Genomic DNA, 23,502 nt, shown 5'->3' on the forward strand with positions numbered 1-23,502 from the left:
TTGAGAATATTTCTCTGTCACATTTCATGAACTGATGTGACAGCTCCAATTCTTCCTTTTACTTTGAAACAATGTGGGCATCTGGGAACTATGAAATAAACTCTTGCCAAGTAGTCAGAGGGGCAGATTTGCTAAAGAAATTAACAAGAAACAACTGCCGCAAACAAGTAGCATTACTAAAAAATGACTTGCATTCTGATTTAGGGAACTTGGTTGACCAGATGGAAAATTGTGGGGGCCAAATTTAGGAGTGAATAGAAAATTTGTAGGCTTCAAAATCCCATTTGGCTACTAAGCTAGACGCAACTTCTTGGTTTTGTGGGCCTTTTTTCTCCTTTATTTTTCTTTTTCTATTTTATTCCCATGGCAGTCTTAGAAGAAGGAGCAAGAATTCCTTTCAAGCAAGAATGTTTATTGCCTGCATGATGCAGGCTCCCATTTTGTTAGAAAAACATGTTTTTCAATTAACTTTCCTGTGATAAACAATGATTTAATTTAAAAGGATGATTGTTTTGCAAATTGCAATAAAACACATTTTATGTAGGAGAACACCTTACTTCTTAAAAGAAGAGATGATTAGTTTCTGAAGTTTCTAGATGCAGAGTTTAATTATGAGCTCCTGTTTCTTATTCCAAAGTGTTTTAGCAGTGTACCTGAAACGCAAAGCCTGAATAATCTTACTTGAAGTGTCTAAGTGAAGATGGCATTAATCCAACCTAAAATGCCAGTTGATTTTCACTGGTTTGCCTTGGGAGCTAGAAGTCTCTTTGCTGATAACAATTTCCTCTAAAATTGACATCAGATCATAGCTTGATTAAGTATGGATGCTTCCTTGTTTCTCTCAAATCCTAACATTTAATATTATCTCTCTCTCTCTCTGTATCTGTTTTTCTCTTTCTCAATCTATCTCTCTTTTCTCCTCCCCCCAAATTTGCTAAGTGGATGCATGAGGACCGTCAGGTGTTTTTCTTTCTTTGACTACACCATAAGTAATTAGAATGTATTTTGAAACCTATGCAGGATCACATAAAGATTTCAAGGAGTATTTAGATACCATGTAGACCAAAATATCTAAAATAAAAAGAAAATTTTTTAGGAGAAAGCATTTATCTCCCTAAAAAATCATTATATAAAAATGTATACTAAAGCTTCATTCAATAAGGGCAAACAGGATATATACTGATTTTATAAGATAACTGTAACAATAATATAGCTATATTTAATAATTCTAGTTGTTATCATATATAATTAATAATCATAGTAGAAATTAATGGAAGAATGTGATTCAGGCTCCTTAAACTGAAGAAAATACTTCCTCCAAATGTTCCTCTCTCTTTTATCACTACTAGAAGCTAAGGAAAATAACAAATCTTGTTTAAAAACTTAGGCTCTTATAAGTGGCATTTAAAAATCTTTAGCTTGGTGTTTGCATAGCTAAAGTCATAATCTCTATATAGGATTTGTTCCAGGAAAAGGCTTATTTCTTAATTCTAGCATGGGTGCTCAGTTTGAGAAAGGGGATAAGATGAGGATAATACACAAAATTAATTCCAACTGTATTTGTGAGGTAGATGCTCTTAACTATATGGGAGGTAAGTAGGAAAATACATTGCACACAGCATGTCCAGATATTTATTCTGATACACACACACACACACACACACCACACCACACACACACACACACACACACACACACACACACACAGAAACACATTATTATCCCTCTCTCTATATATATCTATATTGCGGTATATATCTATACTATTCTGATATATATATATATATATATATATATATATATACATACATACATATCTTTGGAGGTAAGATGTACACAGGCATAAATATATGTCTACAAATATTAGAGGAGCTACTAAAAATAATAAAAACCAAATTGTGTGGCATTCACATTTTCCAAAAGAGCAGTCTTGTCATATTTATGGCTGTTCACAAACACGCTCCAAGTCTGAGGTGTCCGAGCATTGTCACAACCCTGATCTGTCGTGTGATTCTAGGAATGCCAAAGGCAATAATGAAGCATCTTGTGATACTCATGGAGGATGTTCTTTAATAAACAACGGAGACATGTATGACGTGAGAATGGATTACAGAGACAAGCTAAGCCAAGTCTAATAGATCTTTCATAGGCTTCCTTAGAAAGGTAGAGATTTATAGAGTGGATATTAGAAGCTATGTGTGGAGTCCTTCCAAAAGGTTAAGTGCTTTAGGACAGATCAAGATATTTCACATCTGTGATATTTTCCCAGGGAAAGCTTAACCCTCTTGATATTTTTCATCTGTCATCTAGGAAATTAAAACACACTGCTGCTCTAACTGGTCCTGTGTCTCAAATTATTTAGCCATCGCAAAATTCTGTAGAGACTGATGAATGCATACATTGTCTTGAGACATTTTCATGGGAAAGAGATACTTGTAAGAGGAAGTCAGCAGCCTAGAACAGTGAGTATGGTCACAAGTTTCAGCAAGTTAATAGCAAGAAGTGATTGGTTGAGTATATTATTGTGAAGCAGTTCTCAGATGTATGGCTCCAGAAGATAAAATAGCTCTGAATTCCAGATCACTTTATCTACTATGTAATAGATGGATGTTAAACTTAAAAGGAAGAGAAAACTTATACTTGTTAAATTAACTGTAACTAGGTAACTGATGTTGAGTGCTCTTCAGATACAATGCCATTTTATAATCATAAAACAGCCCATATTACAAATGAAGACTACAACTGAAAAGAAAGAAACATTGTTGTCTAGTAATGACAGAAGTATAATTTCAATTGTTTGTCCTGCATCTGTATAGCAACTGGTAAAATACTGTTTTCTGTTTCCAACTGCTTTTGAAAAATTACATAAAAATATTTTTAAAAACGAGCTTTTAATATGTTACTTTGATTTCAGTATTTATTGTATTTAATGATCTCTAGAAATTTAATTTCTATTGCCCATGTAATTGTAACCCCTCTGTACAGTATTTTCACAATTTAAGAAAAATTTAATTTCTAAATTTTATTAGCATATATAAATTATACATAGGGATTTCTTTGTGATACTTCTTAATATGTATATAATGTACTTCTAAGAAGTTCTGAAATCTATTATCCCATAGGAAAACACTGTCCTGAATTGGGTTCCTTCACTTCTATTGGTATTTTACAGCATGTGCTGTTATATATTCTATATATGCTAATAAATAAATGCATGTATAAAATATACAAATGTATGTAAAAATATGTACATCTTTATTTTAGTTTTATTTGTTTTTTTGCCAATATTAATGACTTGAACTCAGGGTCTTTTACTCAGCTTTCATGCTCATAGTTGGTGCTCTACTATGTAAGCCAAACCTGTAGTTCTTTTATTTTTTGCATTTTATTTATTTATTTATTTTATTAATAAGTTTTTTATTGTGAAAATACCGTACAGAGGGGTTACAATTACATGAGCAAGGTAATGAGTACATTTCTTATCAAGCATTGTTGCCTCCTCCTTTGTTTTCCCTTCCCATCCCTTCCCATCTTCCCTCCTTCCCCCTCTCCCCCGGCCAAAGTTGTAAAGTTCATTTTTCGACATAATGTCTTGTACATCTCATTGTTGCAATGGATCAATCTGTATCCCTATTTAAACAGTTTATTTTTTCCCTTCCCCTCCCCAAATTATACCAGCATCAAATATAGTGAAAACAGGGGTTATACTGTGGGGGGAGGGACATACAAAGCAACAAACAAATCATCTTATAAATATGTTAGAAACCCTCAACAACAAATCCTCAAAAAAATAACTTTCCAATAAATAAGTGGGCTAAAGACTTAAAGAGAAATTTCTCTGAAGAGGAAAGAAGGATGGTCAATAGACACATGAGAAATGCTCGACCTCCCTAGCCATAAAAGAAATGCAAATCAAAACAACACTGAAATACCACATCATCTAAGTTAGTATGGCTATAATCAAGAACTCTAATAACAACAGATGCTGAAGGGGATGTACACAGAAGGAAACACTACTGCATTGTTGGTAGGAGTGTAAACTTGTTCAACCACTTTGGAAAGTAGTATGGAGGTTCCTCAAAAGACTCCATTTTAGCTCCCCTATGACCCAGCAATCCCACTTTTGGGCATTTACCCGAATGTTCACCATGCTAAAGCTACCAGCACAACTATGCTTATTGCAGCATTACTTACCATAGCTAAGACATGGAACCCCTCAGTAGATGAATGGATCAAGAAAATGTGGTATATATACACAATGGATTTCCATGCCTCCATCAGAAAGAATGAAATTGTCCCATTTTTTAGGAAATGGAAGGACATGGAAAAAATTATATTAAGCGAAGTAAGTCAAGCCCAAAGAAACATAGGTCCCATGGTTTCCCTTATTTGTAATAACTACTATATGTCTAAGACAAGCAGAAACGGTCAGATAAGTTATGTTAGGCAAGATGAATCCCAAGATAAGGACTCAATTGTTTTTTTTCTTTTTTGCTATTGTTTCTAACACATTTATAAGATTATTTCTTTGTTGCTTTGTATGTCCCTCCCCCACGGTATAACCCCTGCTTTCACAGTATTTGATGTTGGTATAATTTGTGGAGGGGAAGGTGGACCCATTGCAACAATGAGATGTACAAGACGTTATGACGAAAAACGAACTTTGCAACTTTGGCGGGGCGGGGTGGGAGGGGCGGGGTGTAGAAGGAGGGGGGGGGGAATGGATGCGGGTGGGGAGATGGGAAGGGATGGGAAGGGGAAACAAAGGAGGAGGCAACAATGCTTGATAAGAAATGTACTCATTATCTTGCCCATGTAATTGTAACCCCTCTGTACAGTATGTTCACAATAGATAGATAGATAGATAAATAGATAGATAGATAAATAGATAGATAGATAAAAATGCTTATTGTTTCAGTTAACTTTAGAGCCATTTGATAGGCAAGAATAGAGCCACTAGGGGCTTCCTAGATCAGAAACTGCTGGTATTTTATACCTACAAATTTATTTTATCTTCTTGGAATCATCATTCTACCAGATGAAAGATAAGCCAAAGGAATAATTCTGACTTTGGAATTATGATAAAATATTCCTACTCTATGTAATTAAAACTGATTTAAGGGGGCTGGAAAGGTGGCTCAGTGGTACAACGCTTGCCTTGTATGCATGAGGCCCTGGGTTCGATTCCTCAGCACCACATAAGCAGAAAAAAAAGCTGGAAGTGGTGCTGTGGCTCAAGTGGTAGAGTGCTAGCCTGAGCTGAAGAGCTGAGGGACAGCGCCCAGGCCTAGAGTACAGGCCCCACGACCGTACCAAAAAAAAAAAAAGTGGGAAAACTGATTTAAGGCCTCCTAGTCCATTTTTTAAAATTCAGAATGTTGTACTAAAATCTACTGACTGTATTTCAGCAAGGAACTTCTTTTGTCCTAAAGAATTGACTTAAACACCAAGGCATTTAGGCAACTGGAAAGGATTTTTTTCTTATTATTTAAACTGAAAATTATAGTTTTGACAGAGTTAATTGCCTGATAATATAGGGATGAATAAGAACTTAATTATGGGAAGTAAAATTTATGACTCTCCAATTCTATAGAAGAGATCAAGAAGTCAATTTCTTTTCCATGCTTAAGAATGGAACGAGCTTTCATATTACACCTTTACTTTTTGTACATTTGAAAGTTATTTATGCAAGATAGATTCACAATCCACATGTAGAGGAATACACTAAGACCTATTCCTTTTTGCATGACTAATAGATGATAAAGTGCTAATTTCAATGCATGTTGAATGGTGTGAAGATCCAGACTTTAATTATGGTGCCAGGGCGCTGTGTCCACTGTGATAATGTCAAGGTGAGTGCCTTCATTTTATTTTGAGGCAGAAAATAAGCCTGTTTTCCCAAATATAATGCATTAAATTCATTGGAAGGGCTTCAGAAACTAGAGGTGCTAGTACAAGGTAGTGTGAAATAGTCTCTGGCCCAATTCATACCTACGTAATTGCACAGCTATAGGATCCAAAGAAAACGGAAGCCACATCTTTGCATCACTTTATTTTGCTCCTCCAACCAAATTGAATTGCTCATAGTATATGTTAGAAATAGAACCCCAGAGTCAGAAACTATTTCACTAGAGTGCAATTGTACTCACATGATGCTTAAAGTTAACACACCTTAGTTATATGAACACACATAATGTAAATGTGTATTACATTCTATATAAAATAGACTCAAACTGACATCAAAATTTTGGTCGTTTGAGGTTTTTTTCAGATAGATCTTCTTTTTTACTGCATAAATAAATGCTCTGACAGATGTAGTGGATAAAAGTGGGGGTCATAAAGACAGAGGCTAACTCGGTCATCCATTAGCAGTGTAACTTTTGATAAATTATTGAACATTATATGCTAGTGTTTCCTGGGCAGATAAAGTGAGATAGTATTATGCTTTTCCCATAGTATGTGGTCTTAATGGAATACATACATATAAAACTGTAAGGATTATGCTTGACGTACATATTGTATTTCATAACTGGTCCTGGTGGCTGTTACATCTATAACCAGTTTTTGGTAAGGGTATTTAAGACGGAAATGAGTGTATGGAGAAATCCAGGAGAATAAAGGAATCATGAATGGAAAAGAGAAAGGTATTTTGAAGAGAAACAAAGGAAACGGGATAAGGAAAAGAGGTTGTTCAGAGAATGGTGAATGGGAAGGCGCTCATTGCTCTAGATGCTTACTTTCTTTTTTCTTAGGACTATGAATTATGTGGCTAAGGAAACCACATGCCCTTTCTGTCCACACATCTTGATTTTCTAAGTAGTTTGAAAAACATTATTTTTTCTGGTCTGGGCTTAAATTCAGGATCTTGGCATTTTCCCTGAGCTTTCCTGTCCCCTCCCCACACTCCCAACGCTAGTAGCACTCTACCACTGACCCACAGCTCCACTTCTGGCTTTTGGGTAGTTAGCTGGAGAAAAGAGTCTCATGGATTTTCTTGCCCCTGTTGGCTTCAAATCATGGTCTCCAATCTCAGCCTCCTGAGTTGCTAGCATTGCAGACATGAGCTGATGTCATTCTTCATGCCCCCCCCCCTCGCCTCAAATTTATACACTGGTTTTAAAAAATTACACAGGAGAATTTATATTTTGCACTTCAATTTTTAAAATAAGGGATATGATGCTAACTGGGTCTTGAATATAGACACACAAAATATTATGTGTGCATACATACACACATACACCTGGTAATCAATATATGCTAGTATATGTCTAAATATATTCACCATGCACAAATTACTTAGAAAGACCACATTAGGAGTTTTGAGCAATAAAATTCAAGAGAATGTTTTATAACTAGGTAAAATATAAAACTGTTGGTTTGGGGGATAATTCTGCTCCCCTCAAATGGACAGACTTAGTCTCTCACTTGGATCAACCACATGAGATTTCAGAGAAACAGGTAATAGATAACTCTGCTGTGAATTGATCACCAATACAGAACTTGCAAAGGTTTGCCTCTCATACCTGAAGTCAAAACCTGCACAAGTGCTAGGACACACCTGTAATCCTTGCACTTGGGAGGCTGAGACAGAAAGATCCTGAGTTTGATTTCAGCCCAGGCTACCTAATGAGATTCAGCCAACCCCTTTTTCTCTCCACTTCAAAAAGATACTTCATCAAATGAACAAATGATCATATTGATCTTCCCATAGTCTCAAAGTTCCATCCCCTCACTGTTAAAAGGTATCCTGAAATGAAACTACCTAAGCCCCCTTGAACTCAGTCCCCAGCTAGGATTATAGGCATGAGTCAGCAGTGCCTGGCTTCTGCAAGAATTCTTATTTGACCCAAATGTTCCATAGCACAGAAAAAATAATAGTTCACCCTGTCACATATAGAAGAAATCTGTTTATACATTCTCATTTGCATTTGGTTCCAGAAAATCATATTTTGGAAGACAAATACCTTATATTTTTGTTATCGAGAATGTTCAAATGTTCTCCTGTTTACTCCCTACTCTTAGTAACTAGTTAAAAAACTGCTCATCCAAAGCAATTACAGAAGCTTAATAATTTCTTTTACATTTTTTCTATATTGTCATTCCATTTTACAATCTATTATGTGAGCTTATATAATTATAGCTGAGTTCATTTTTAGCATGTTGGTGGTACATTAATTTTAAGGAGAATCAGATGTTTTAACATTTAGTTTTAATTTGTAGCACTTTGAAAGCTGGCTAGAAAAGAAATCTTTTTTTGAGATGGATGGTGATATAGTAATTGAAAATTTATAGGATTCCATTAATTTAATTGAATCTTTGAAAGATAAGTTCTATTCTAGAATATCTTTAAAGACATAATATTTTTATTCATTTATAAAAAAGCTTTCTGACATTCTATTTTAAATCTTTGCTTTTCTATCTTAAACTTCAGAAGTTCACACAATATTGAGTGCCTACAATGATAATTAAATAATAACTTTAAGTAATGGGGCTTTCTGTGGGCTGATGCATTTTAACTTGGACATGAAAGTTTAACAGTGAAGGCTAAATATATATTCCCAAAGTTTGCATGGCTCTAAATAAAATACCACTTGTATAAGATATCAATAGGATACCACTTGTATAGGATATCAATGGTGATTGTTATGTATATTCTATAACAAAGCACTCACAAAATGGCTTAAATTAACAACTATTTGTTACCTTACAGTTTCTGGGACTTGGGAATTTGAGACCTTAAGTACTTGGACTTAAGGTTTCTCCTAAGGTTGTTAGCAATGTGTTAGCCCTTTTTATAATTATCTGGAGGCATGACTTGGGCTGTGGATCTCATTCTTCATATTACTCATCTCGCTATTGTATAGTGGTCTCATTTCCTCATTAGTTCTTTGTGTCAGGAGTACCTCCTTATTTATGCTCCTGGACAAGATTTCTAGGACTGAAGTAAGCAGACAAAAAACTTCTCAGGCTTCCCCAAATAACACAGTGTAAGAGGTAACAAATAACCACTGTAAACATCACTGTTCAAAAAACAGATGGAAAGGGCAGAGCAAAGAAGTCACTGCTACATAATAAATTTGAAATCCAGCTAGATTTATGTAGTAACTGCTTTGACTGAAATTTGGGATCTAGATGACTGTTTTCCCCAGCTCTTCGTGGTCAATCTTCTGAGATTTTGATCCTATCACCTGAATTTTTTTTTTCTTTACCATTAGAGGTAATCAATCTTTACCACTGAATACTCTGCTTCCTGCATGTTGAAGATGGGGAGTTCAAAGTTCCTTTTTATCTTTTGGTCGGACATGGGGCTTGAACTCTGGGCCTGAACGCTGTCCATCAGCTCTTCAGCTCAAGGCTAGTGCTCTACTGCTTGAGCCACAGCGCCACTTTGGTTTCCTCAATGGTTTATTGGAGATATGAGTCTTACGGACTTTCCTGCCCGAACTGGCTTTGAACTGTGATCCTTACATCTCAGCCTCCTAAGAAGCTAGGATTACAGGTGTGAGCCGCCAGTGTCCGGCTCAAAGTTCCTTTTTCATTCTGTATATTTATTCAGTCTCTTTTGGTCAAATCTAATGGCATATTCTGCAAATGTAATTCTCTGAGCATTACTTTTTATAGCACCTGATTTATTCTCTCTTTTAATTTTCAGTACTAACTGGATTCTGCTTGGAGATATATATATATATTTTTCTCCACATGTTGGCAGCTTCTAGTGCTAATCTATGATGGAGCTCAAGTGTTTTTTAATAGCTCCATTGCTCTTGATTGAGGGCTAACCTGCAGGCTCTACAAGGATATTATATTATTATTATTATTATTCATGGGGTATCTCTATGAGACAAGACTTTCATAGTATTGAGGCTGGATTATATGTGGAAGCAACTTGAAGCTGTCAGTAAATAGCTTCAGTATTGGGGTTGGGAAGTTAGGCTTCCTTTAGCACTGTTGTTAGTCTTTCTTTATGTCCTGAAGGTATCTTTAATGCACTTAGCAATACTAATCCAACACATTTTACTGCGACCTACAAGCTGCCAGCATCCAATAGAAACAGCAACTAGGAAAAGGTTCTGTTGGCCCCATTCATGGTATAAAGAACTTAGATCTGATGGTTCTGGCGCTGAAAGCACAACTCTACCCAGGATTTATTACAAACTTTCACAGTGTTGGAGAGAGGCCATGCCATCTGCAGCTGAGCACACCATACTTGTGAAAAAGCACCCAGCTTGTTTCAGGGGTCTAACATCTCAGCTTCTGACAAAATCTGATTAAGTGAGGCAGAATTCTCCTTCAAAAATCTTGGTTCCACCCATCATATTAAAAAGGAGTTTTCGTTAGTTACTTGCAGACTGTAACTCAAATAGATTTTATCAGCCAAAACTCAAGGTAGGGAGCACAGTAAATAGACAAACAGATCCACTATAATCACACTGGTAGCTCTTTAACTCATATTCATACTCGGCCCTTTAAGACCAGCTGACAGAAGTGGTGAACATGTTGGGTTAGTATTTAGGAATAGGCAAAAAAACAAAAACAAACCCAGCTGATTCCTCTCTATGGCCTCACTCAGACGAAGCTTTGTTGTTGTTGTTGTTGTTGATAGTGGACCTTTTCCTTTTCCTAGCATGAAAGAAAAGCCAAAAAAAGAAAGGTTGGCAGATTTGAGACAATGTGAGGTTTGGGAAGAGACATGCAGTAAATATGAAGATTACTGGATTCTATAATAACTTTTACAAGAGAACATATGCTGTCTAAGAGGCAATAACAATTAAGAATCAATGTGGTTTGAATGGGTGACAGCAGCCATTCCAGAACTAGGTGAAAGAGTATCTGAAGGGAGCTTCTGTGTTTGCCAATATGAAAGCTATGGATGAGCCCACCTGTAGAGAGTCACAGTTTCCAAGGTTTATTCCTCGGTATCTACTTCCACTGTTGGATGTCTTCCACTGTTGAATGCCAAGCAACAAAGACCAGTAGTATGCCTTGAATATGGTGTCATGCCTTAAGGATATAAGCCTTGAAACTGGTGGCAAGTTGATTACAAACGCCTCCAAGGTTGGAAAGGTAATCAATGGATCTTCAATAAGACTGACATTTATCTTGGATGTAAATTTACCTTTTCTTTGTGCGAAGCCTAATCCCTTTACCCCTGGACATAGGATCTTGGACAATATTGCTTTATCTTCTCTAGTCTCCTGTACCACAGGGTGGATGTGCCCATGTCCACAGAATCTTGGAATCCAGGGGTCCTTCTATTTGATGTCATTCAGAAGTTGACGACATATAGTTAGGCGGGTCAGCCAATCAGTGATCCTAGTAACATTCCATATTGCAAGTACTGTGCACCGTAAGAAATACGATGAACCTTAACTACAGCCATCTTATGTGCTCAGCAAACTATGTGAGGGAGGACATTATGGAAGAATGAAAAACACACAATTAGCTATGAGGATAGAACATTGTCATTATTCTCTAGTACCACACAGACTCTTGCTTTCTCTGAAAGTTAGTATAAAAAGAAATATGCCTCTGATACACAGTCAGTAGAAAGACAGAAAAATCCATACAGTAGATGAGCAAATATCTCATAGATATATGTGCACATATATATATATATATATATATACCATAAGTATGATGTGTAAATTAGTGCATATTACAACATATGCATACATTTCTGTGAATTAAAAGTGAAAAAGTTGTTACTGCAGGAGCAGTATCTTTGCATCTTAGGTAGATGTAAAACTAATCTTTAAAAAAATCAGAAGTTTGCTGAATATACAAAATATGGAGGAGAACAAATTCCAAACTAAAAGGCCAGCTGTGCAAATATGTCTTGTTTATTTATTTATTTATTTGGTTGGTCATTGGGCTTGAACTCAGGGCCTGGGTACTGTCCCTGAGATCTTTTGCTCAAAGCTAGTACTCTACCACTTTAAACTGCAGCACCACTTCTGGTTTTCTGCTGGTTAATTGGAGATAAGAGTCTCATAGACTTTTCTGCCCAGGCTGGCTTTGAACCATGATCCTCAGATTTTAGCCTTCTGAGTAGCTATGATTACAGGAGTGAGCTACCAGCAACTGGCTCAAATATATGTCATTTAATTCATTTAAGTGGCAGATTTTCTAACAATAATACTTGTATTTTTAAGACAGAGGCAAGGGCTGGGAAGGTGGCTCAGTGGTAGAGTACTCCCCTTGCATGCATGAGGCCCTGGGTTCAATTCCTCAGCACCACATAAGCAGAAAAAGCCGGAAGTGGGTGCTGTGGCTCAAGTGGCAGAGCGCTAGGCTTGAGCTGAAGAGGAAGAGCTGAGGGACAACACCCAGGCCGACCGACCCCCCCCAAAAAAAAGACATAGGCAAATTTAAATACTGATTAATCAAATCTGTTCAGCCAGATTTTAGCTTTGGAATTAGGTAAGTCTCACTGATTGACAAAAACAACAATAAAAGGGCCATGAGCCTATTTCTACAGGGTTAATATAGTTTAGATGTCATTTTACATGTTGAAGAATATCTTTAAGGTCATTTGGCAGATTTTTCGTGACTAGCTAGTGTTTTTTGGAGGTCTATCATTAAGTAAAGAAAATAAATGAAAAGGGAAATTAAGAATCATCTTCCTGAGCTCTTAAGCAGCAGCATCACCATGTCAAGGGTTCCAACAACAAGGGAATATGCAGAAATTTGCCCTTACACATCAGTCGAGGTGACTGAGATGGGGAGCTTTGTGCTTCCAGAGATACCAACATATGAAAATCGAATAAACTCTTACTGTTTTATCTCCATCTACCTTCATTTAAAAACAATGATGGCTTAGGAGAGGAACAGGAAAGCACAATGCTGTGTGCATCTGATCATACAAAATAATATTTATCAAAATGAATGAACTACAGGAAATGGATAAAAGGGTTTCTTTGGTGCTGTTTTTGTTTCCTTTCCTTTTTTTCTGTTTGTTCATTTGTATGTTTTTGGGAGTGTTAGGGGAGGCACATAAATGAAGGAACAGAGGGTGGATAAATACAGCAATGGCACTCAGTGGACACTATGTTGAAAATGAACTATAAAACTTGTGGATGGAGATGGGAGGGAAAAAACTGGGAGGGAGGGAAAACCGAGGGAAAAGTATCATTGTCCAAAAAGAAGTGTACTCGTTACCTGACTTACATAACAGCAATAATTCTGTACATTACCTTTGTAATAACAATACAAATTACAGAAAAGCATTGATGGACAAACCTGTAATAATTCTTTATACTTTTCTGGACTTGAATGTATGCATTCTTCATTCTTTTCACATATGAGAAAGCTGATAAGTCTTGCACATAGAAAATACGAGTAGCTGCACAAATTCTCAACAAATCTTCTTTTTCCCTGTGAGACCTCCAGATATCAGTTTTTCTAAATGGCTCTTAGGAATTATTTTTACATTTTCACTTCATGACTAAACAAAAAATGTTCTCAGACTTCAAGTTACATCCAACCTATCTCATTCCCCATCTTGGAGATTTCAAAAATTAGACATGAAACAATTATAATTGTTTGTTGTCATCAAAATATTGTGCCCATGAAGTTAAAAAAACAAAAATATCCCCCCAAACACAAACAAAACAATATAAAAATCAGTTTTGTGGTAGCCCAGGTTTTTCTAGCCACAAGTTCTTGCCTTTCTGTTCCACCAATTTGGATATAGCCCACGTTACCATTCTTTGGTTCCATGATAGCCCATGTTATTATTCTTTGTATGAGTATACTCTGATATTCTTCGGAGTAGTGACAATTTTCCAGAAGTAGCTTTCCTTTCTTTCTCAGCAGTATCCCTTGCAAATTAACATAAAGCGATTTGAATACTAATGACATTGAGATATTATACCAGCTCTCCCTACAACTTGCACTATTTTAACCTTTTTTTTTAAGAACCCCATTTGTCAGCTTTCTACCTTTTGGCACACACAGTGTTCCAGGATTGATAACATTTGTTATGCATTGAATGAACTAATCCATTAATTTATCTACCTGCCTCCCCTTCCAGCACATAAAGCCATCATTATAGTGAGCAGCATTTAAAACTGAACAAACACTCAGGACCTGGGAGGATTGGGAAGCAGACGCTATAGGAATATCTAAACAGTGAAGAAACTCCACAAAAAATATTTCCAACAAGTGTATATCTTTAAGAGGATTACCTCTAGAGGGATGTTGGTGACTTTTCCAGAGTAAGCACTTGTGGGGCAGTTTGGGCTCACCTTTAGCCCTTGATTTTATTAAGAGCTCAGCACCCTGGGTGGAGAACTGGCTTGACAAGTTGGCACCTAACTAAAAGAAATTTATTTTGGTGGAAGGAGGCAACATGTACAACTTTTACTACGCAGTTTGGAGCTTGAGTATTAAAATCATTATTAATTTTGGCTATAATTTAAAATCATCATAATTAGGATAAAATGTTGCCTACAAGAAATTATACTCATAAACTGACATGTTGAAATGAAAACTCTTGTATAACTAACTACTTAAAAGATAATAAAAATAAAGAATAAAAGTAAGTCTAGCACTAGTGGCTAATCAGTGTAACTCTGGGTTAATCAGGAGGCTGAAATTCTGAAGATTGTAGTTTGAAGCCAGCCCAGGCAGGAAAGTACATGAGACTCTTAACTCTAATTCACCATAAAGTTGAAAATAGAAATAAGAAAATAGAGCAAAAAAAGCTCAGGAACAGGGGCTGGGAAGGTGGCTCAGTAGTAGAGCGCTTGCCTGGCATGCATGAGGCCCTGGATTCGATTAAGAAAAAAAAATAAAAGCTGGAAAAGTGGCGCTGTGGCTCAAGTGGTAGAGCGCTAGCCTTGAGCTGAAGAGCTGAGGGACAGCGCCCAGGCCCAGAGTTCAGGCCCCACGACCGGACCCCTCCCCCACCCAAAAAAAAGCTCAGGAACAGCCTCCAGGCCTTGAGTTGAAGTCCTAGGACCAGCACCAAAATAGATAGATAGATAGATAGATAGATAGATAGATAGATAGATAGATAGATAGATAGATAGATACATACATACATACATACATACATACATACATACATACATACATGCATGCATGCATGCATACATACATACCAGATACATACATACATAGATAGGCAGACAGATAAGAAATAGCCATCTTAAGGTCATAGTTTGATAAATTTTGGCTATATATATATGTATATGTGTATGTAGTATGTATGATAGAAACACCATTATAAGACATGCCATATTTGTCCAACAAGTTTCTTTATGCTGTTTTATGCTGTTTTACTCTCAGGCAAAACCAAAAACAACCACTGATCTTGGTTTCATCATGACAGATTTTACTTTTGCCTTTCTTCTAGCTTTCTATGAATGGAATTATCCAGGATATACTTTTATGTCTGGCTATTTTCTCAGCATAATGTCTTAGGATGCAGCCACATGGTTCCATGTATTATATTTTATTTTATTTATTTCTGAATAGTATTTATATATATGCATATATATATTCTGTTCCTCCTTTTCTAGTGCCATTATTTGTTTAGTTGTTCAAGTGTTTTGAAATACTTTATTATTTCAGTTTTTGCCTACTATGAATTAAGCTGCTCTGCATATTGATGTATAATCTTTGAAAAACATATGTTTACACTTTTTCTTGGGTAAAACTCTAAAAATGTAACTGCTACATCATATGATAACTGCACTTTCAAATTTAAAATTAATTGCCAAAATGTTTTCCAAGGTAGCTGTACAATTTTATAGTTTCACTAGAAATAAGTGAAAATAAAGTTTTTCCACTGTATTTTATCAATATGGTAATTTGATTTACTTTTTAACATTAAAATATCTTATGTTTTGGGGGTAAAAATCCTTTCTCAAATCATCACATTAAACACTTTAAATTGACTCAATTTATCCGCAGTACTTCAGTGAAACTCAAAAAATAGTTTTTATTAGTTTAGAACTGCTATGAGTAAAATTAAGATATCATAATGGGGTAAAAAATATAATAAACAATTCATTCTGTAAAACAAACATTTATACTTTATTTTATATTTTCATCATATACATCATGTACATCAAAACAACCAATTGAAAATCGTTTTAGCACCCAAATAGTTTAAAGTTAAGAGATAAAATTTAAGAAGTTACCATTATGCCTTTTATTGTATTGATTATATTTTAGTTTTAAAAACTTCTAGAATGTTGTTATTTAATATTTGCATATTAAAGAATCTTCAGGACATTACTTACTCTGTTCCTCCTTTTCTAATGTGTGCACATCCTAATTTTTAAAGGAAGAAAATCCTATTCTAGTTCAACAAAAGATTCTCATTCATGGGGCTGGGAAGGTAGCTCAGCGGTAGAGTGCATGCCTTGCAAGCATGAGGCCCTGGGTTCAATTCCTCAGCACCACATAAACAGAAAAAGCCGGAAGTGGCGCTGTGGCTCCAGTGGTAGAGCTCTAGCCTTGAGCTGAAGAGCTGAGGGACAGCGCCCAGACCCAGAGCTCAGGCCCCATGACCGGCAAAAAAAAAAAAAAGATTCTCATTCATATTTGGCTTTTTCTATTCTTTCTCTAAACTCATTTGTGCATTTTTGGTTCAAAGATTGATTGTATTGTTATTTGTCTGTCACTGTTCATCACTGTTCTTTCTTTTTTTTTTTTTATTAAATTCTCAACTTCTTTTTAGTTATGCTGCACCAAGCTTGAACTTAGATTCTGGGCACTGTCCTTTTTAGCTTTTCTTACTCAAGGATGGTGCTTTACCATTTGAACAACAGTTCTACTTTCAGCTTTTTTTTTTTTTTAAGTATTTTCTGGTTAATTAGAGATAAGAATCTTATGGATGGACTTTCCTGCCTGGGCTAGCTTTGAATTGGGGGTCCTCAGATTTTAGCATGTTGAGTAGTTAAAGACTTCCTGAGTAGCTTATGCCTGTTGATACAAGCCACCAGCACCAGGCAAATTCTCAACTCTTCCCATGACTGTAAGAACTCCTGCTCTGTTGGCCCAGGCTCCTTTCATGGATGGCATGGCATATGCCTGCAATACTTTATAATTTTTAAAATGTATCATGTTATTGTGTAGTCATACCACACATTTTGAAGTATCTGTCTTGTAGAAGAGCTTAAAAAATATAATTTAAGGGCAAAGTGGATTATATTACTTATACACATTATACGCATTAGTTGTGCATTTTATCCCTTAAGAGTCAATTAACATCTGATAAGACATCATTTTTTCCCCTGTGTATTTCACATTCTCACTCATGTCCTGAAAAAATAAACATTGGATTTTTTTTTTGGGGGGGGGGGGTTGGTCGTGGGGCTTGAACTTTAGGCCTGGGCGCTGTTCCTGAGCTCTTCAGCTCAAGTCTAGCACTCTACCACAGCACCACTTACAGTTTCCTGGTGATTAATTGGAGATAAGAGCCTCATGGACTTTCTTGCCCAGGCTGGCTTTGAATCGCGATCCTCAGATCTGAGCCTCCTAAATTGCTAGAATTACAGGCGTGTGCCACCAGCGCCTGGCAGCATCAGATTTTTTTAAACCGGGCACTGGTGGCTCAAACCTGTAATTCTAGCTACTCAGAAGGCTGAGAACTGAGGATCGCAGAAAAGTCCCTCTGAGACTCTTACCTTCAATTAACCACTAAGAAACTAGAAGTAGAGCTGTGGCACAAAGTAGTAAAATGCTAGCCTTGAGTAAAAGAGCTCAAGGACAGTGCCCAGGCCTTGAGTTATATAGCCCCAAGAAATAACAACAACAGCAAAATAGTTAAAAAAGGATTTTTGAATCCTCTTGCGGATTTTACTTTACATAGTGCATTTAAAATAAAAAGAAATGAGAATGCCAAATAAATAATAAAACAAAAATTTGTGGTTATTGAGGCTAGAAAACAGGATGTTAGAGGGTTGGATTGTTGAGTTTTCCTATTTACTCTTTCTGAAAAATTATTAAAGAAAAGTTTATGACACTGGTGCTAGTGGTTTACATCTGTAATTCTAGCTATGCAGGAGGCTGAGATTTGAGGATCATGCTTTGAAGCCAGCCCAGGAAGAAAAGTCCACAAGGCTCTATGTCCTGTTAGCCACCAAAAAGTGGAAATGGAGCTGTGACTCAAGTAATAGAGCATTAGCCTCGAACACAAAAGTTCAGGAACAGTGTCCAGGCCCTAAGTTCAAGCCCCACTACTGGCCACACACACACACACACACACACACACAACAATAAAGTATATGAAAGTAAATGAAACACTTTTACTTCTCAATTCCACTTTACTTAGAAGCTTATTGCTGAACTGAACACCTAGTTTTTACTAAAAATATCTTATTAAACTAGATGCCAGTGAAGATCATGGTTTGTAGTCAGCCTAGGCAGGAAAGTCATGAGACTTTTATCTCCAATGAAGTACTCCCATAAAAGCCAGAAGATGAAGCTCTGGCTTAACTGGAAGAGCATTAGCCTTGAGCAAAAGAAACTCAAGGGCAGTGCCTTTGGCCCTGAGTTCAAGCCCCAGGACCAACACACACACACACACACACACACACACACACACAGAGTCATACACACATTCACACAAAAGTCTTACCATTGCATTATGTGACTTTTCATAATCTGTCTTCCTTCTTTACAAACATAGCTTCCTACCACAAAGGAGTAAAGCTCAGGTTAAGGAGGTAAGGCATTATTTACTTCAGAGTTCTTTCTCACAACAAATATGGACTGAAGTGGACAAGTGCATCATGGCCAAATTAAAATATCTATCTTTCCTATTAGTTTGCTTAAATTAAATTATTGATTTTTTTCTAAATTGCCCAAGAACAATCAAACATTCTTGCGTCCCTTTGGCATAGAAGAATGGTGCCTAAGTTTGGGTTACTACAAGGGCCTCATGCAAAAGATCCATGTACAAAAAGGCATGAAAAGGAGAATAGAGGTGTAGCTCAAATAGTAGAGTGCTAGTCTTAAGTAAAAGGAAAACCAAGCAAGAGCTCAGGGTCTCAAATTGAGGACCTAGTATCAGCACAAAAGGCATGAAAGTTAAGAGAGTTCATGAAGGCAACACCAACTTGTTCTGAGCAAGGTGTTAGGCTTGTTTTTTATTTATTTATCTTTAAATAGTTGCCCAAAGGGATTTCAATTGAACCTGTTAATTTATGAGTACATCTTGATCAATATTACCCCTCCATTATTCTCTTCCTTATCTATCCCAACCCCATTAAGTTGGGTTTTTAGCAAGCTGTTTTCAAACATGGAAATATAAAAGTGCTTTGAAAGCCAATAGAAAACTGGCCAAATTCATGTGGTAGGTTAATAGTCATTTCAAGACATTAAGGACTGAATTCTTTTTAGAACAAATAGACAGCTTAGAACAAACATGTGGCTGTTTCATTCCAGTTTCTGAGTGGTGGTAGCCCAAGCAGGGAACTAGCCATGCTCATTTTATGTGTATGCTCTTTTAAAATGCCTGCTTAGCAGGTGGTATGCAACTCAATATGTGCTTATTAGAGTAAAACTGAGTTGAAAGTCATTACTTTTATTTGGTAGGTGTGTAGGTATGAGCAAGCCACCTAAGCTCATGTTTTAGCTGTAAATAGGGATAAATGTAACTGCTTTGGTAAGAATTCTTTTAGGATTAAGTGAAGTAGCCCAGGAACTATTTAATTTCATGTCTGGTTTATAGTGACAATAGTGGTAGTCATTTTATTCATATCTAAAAATATGTGACATCTAAATCCTATGAGTGAATTTAGCACAGGGGTCAGGAGGACAGCGCTGGAGCAACTTCCTGAGTCCAAATACCAGATTAACGCTTTTTGTTTGGTTTTAGTTTTGCTATTTGCCATATATATGATAGAGTTTCAGTAACTGTCATAAGACTTATGTATGTAAAGTTTAACTGAGTATTTCTGTAGCATTCCAGACTCTGTTGGACATATATGAACTATAATATACAGTAAATATGTATTCCATAAAATGGATTGTAGAGTTGTTCACTTCATTTTATAATCATAACAGTTCCAAAGTTGAAAAAAGAATCCTTTTTCACCTTTATTAGTGTATAATTGAAAAATAAAATCACAGCAAATTAAAGTGTTTAATGTGATCCTCACCAATCAGGTTAACTAACACACAGACACTCCCCCAAATTTAATCTTGGATGAGATAGATACGTTGCAGTTAAAAATCAAACAGAATATTGATACTCAGCCATTAAAAGCAGTGACTACTGTTCCATGAGCAAGATGTATAATAGACAGTAAAAGACATCTGATAGTAAATGGTGCCTATTATATGATGCCATAAATATGAAATTCAAAAACTATAAATGAAGGTATAATGGTAGAAATCTGAGGCATAGATATCTTATTGAGGAGTAATAGTGATAGGGGTGAGTCATGAGGGGACATTCTGCTCATTCAACAAATGTCAGTAAATGCCTACGTGCTGGTTATTTAAATTTTCATAAACATATACATTTAAGTTTTATCATATATATACAAATATATATATATGTACCTATATGTATGTTTCAGTTTTTTAAAGCTGACATATTTTATTATACATCTCCTATTTTACCTCAGTTAAACCTTTCCTCTGTGTATCCATCCAATCATACAATGATTTATCTATGTAGTCATTCTTAATATTTGAGAGTATAGATTTTAGCTTGAAATCTAGATTGTATAGCAATGGATTCTTCCCCTCCCAAGTTTCTATTTCCTTATTTCTTCAATGTCATCATTGCTTATAAATTTCTCAGGGTGATGCCAAGAGTCTGCTGAGGTAAAATAAGTACTTAATGAAACACCTGGTGCATAATAAATCTTCAATAAACAGTAAAGTTATATTTTTATCAATGTGTATAATAATGTAAACAATATATTCTATAGAGTTTAAAAGGTAAATATGAGTTTTAACTCTCAAAAGAAAGAACTAAATGACCCCCAAACTGCTCTTAAATAATCATTAAGCACTCACATAAAACTTGAACTTCTACATCATGAGAAATAGAAAGATCACAGAGGAAAGACCTATTTTCAAGTTTTATATTCTAAGATGTATTACAAATATAATGTACCTCTAGTATACATTTGAACATTCTTGGTTTTGAATACTTAAAAATTATATAAAATGAATTTATTATGGTTGAATTTTAAATAAGACATTTATATTTCAGCAGGGTTTTTGTTGTTTTTGCTGCTGCTGCTGTTGTTTGTGCCAGTCTTGGGACTTTTACACAGGTCCTCAGAGCTGTTCCTGAGCTATTTGCTCAAGGTTAGAGATATACTTCTTGAGCCACATTTCCATTTCTGGCCTTTTGGTGATTAATTAGAGATAAAGGTCTCTTACAGACTTTTCTGCCTGGGCTGGCTTTGAACCCAGACCCTCAGATTTCAGCCTCCTGAGTAGCTAGGATTACAGTCATGAGCCATCACCTGCCTATATCTCAGCATTTTAACCAATAAAATTCAATGTTACTTCAATAACTTTATTATTATAATTATATTATTTAAACCTACTGGTAGGAGAGAAAAGTAATATATGACCCCTACTGTGGGCGGTATGCACTTATTTCACAGGGGTTCCAAAGTCCTAAGATTTACCTGACTCCTATAAAACCTTGTCAGCACTGAATTTACATCATAAATAGTCTCTACTAAAACTGTATTGCTTTTAGAGTCACTGTCAGCCATTTTCTCATTAAATGTTTAAAGTAACAAAAATTGAATGGCCAGGTGCTGGTGGCTCACCCCTGTCATCCTAGATACTCAGGAGGCTGAGATATGAGAATCATGATTTGAAGCCAGCCCACGTAAGAAAGTCCCTGAGACTTATCTCCAATACACCACTCAGAAAAAGCAAGAAGTGGCTCTCTGGTTCAACCGGTAAAACACTAGCCTTGAGCACAAATTGGCTCAGAAACAGAGCCCAGGCCCTGGGTTCAAGCCCTAGGTCCTGCAAAAAAAAAAAAATATATATATATATATATATATATGTATGTAATGTATTTATGTTGATAAGTGTTGTAATTTATGTGCCCTATCTAGAAGAGCTAAAAGAAGATAACTATGAATTTCCAATAACTGTTTAGTCTTGTGCTGTCACGGTATCTTTTATCTAGTATTACATAAAGTGATGTTTTAGATGTGAGGAGTTTTAATTGAGAGAATTTTATAACATATACATGATTTTCAATGCACATAACACAGATGGGAAGAAGGACACATGAGTGGCAGGGAATTCATACACTCACATGTTGAAACTCTTTGTACAACTGCTTAAAAATAAATAAAGAGTAAAGCAATAAAAATGAACTCCAGGAAATAGGATCAAGAAAAACAAAGTGATTAACACAAGGAGATCCTGGATTGCATTTACCTCGCTTCCATGACGGTATCTTTATACAAAATGACAATACCATATTCTGACTAAGATACTGACATGACTTTATGTTACTGTTCTTTCTTATTTTCCCATTGTGCTTGAACTTACAGATGTGTGTGTATGTGTGTATACACACGTGTGTGCTCAGCTCTGTGTAACATTGTGTAGGGTAGTATGGATATCCCACAGTTACTCATTTAACTGTGAAATGACATCTACAATATTCATAGGTCTTTTTCATGGGAGCATAGTTTTCATTTGGGGGAGGATAAGTAAAACTATAATTACTGGGTCCTATCAGAGTGTGCATGTGAAACTTTATAAAAAATTGGTGATTTTTAAAAAAAAAATTTATTGTGAAAATACCGTACAGAGGGGTTACTATTACATGGACAAGGTAATAAGTACATTTCTTTTTTTTTTTTTTTTTTTTTTTTTTTATTTTTTTTATTTTTTTATTTTTTTTTTTTTTTATTGTAAAGCTACTATACAGAGGGTCACAGTTACATGAGTGAGGTTATGAGTACACTTCCTCTTGAACATTGTTACCCCCTCCATTGTTTTCCCCCTACCATCCCCTCCCTCCCTCCCTTCCCCGAGGTTCTTTTTTTTTTTTTTTTTTTTTTTTGATTGTGATTAAATGATTACATAATTTCAAAGTCACAAGTTCATTCTAACTTCCCTGGAGCAAATTGTCTACCACAGTCTGTAATATATAACAGTGTTCACATGTTATATACCATATTTGTGATCAGCAGCATGAGGATATTTAGTAGTGGTTCAACCAGATGAGCGGGAGTTCTTTGTTTCTTAAGTCCTGTTAGTTTTGTCGTATCACTAACCTTTTGGATTTAGCATCCACTTATGAGGGAGACCATGTACCGTTTGTCTCTTCGTTCTTGGCTTACCTCGCTCAACATGATTCCTTCTAGCTCCATCCATTTCCCTGCAAATGCCATTATTTTGTCATTTCTAATGGCTGCATAATATTCCATTGTGTATAGATACCACAATTTTTGGATCCATTCATCTGTGGTGGGGCACCTAGGTTGTTTCCATATCCTAGCTATTGCGAACAGTGCTGCAATAAACATGGAGGTGCACGTGTCC

This window comes from Dipodomys spectabilis, unplaced genomic scaffold, assembly GCF_019054845.1.
Source record: "Dipodomys spectabilis isolate Male_0828 unplaced genomic scaffold, ASM1905484v1 ptg000017l, whole genome shotgun sequence".
NCBI classification, from domain to species: domain Eukaryota; kingdom Metazoa; phylum Chordata; class Mammalia; order Rodentia; family Heteromyidae; genus Dipodomys; species Dipodomys spectabilis.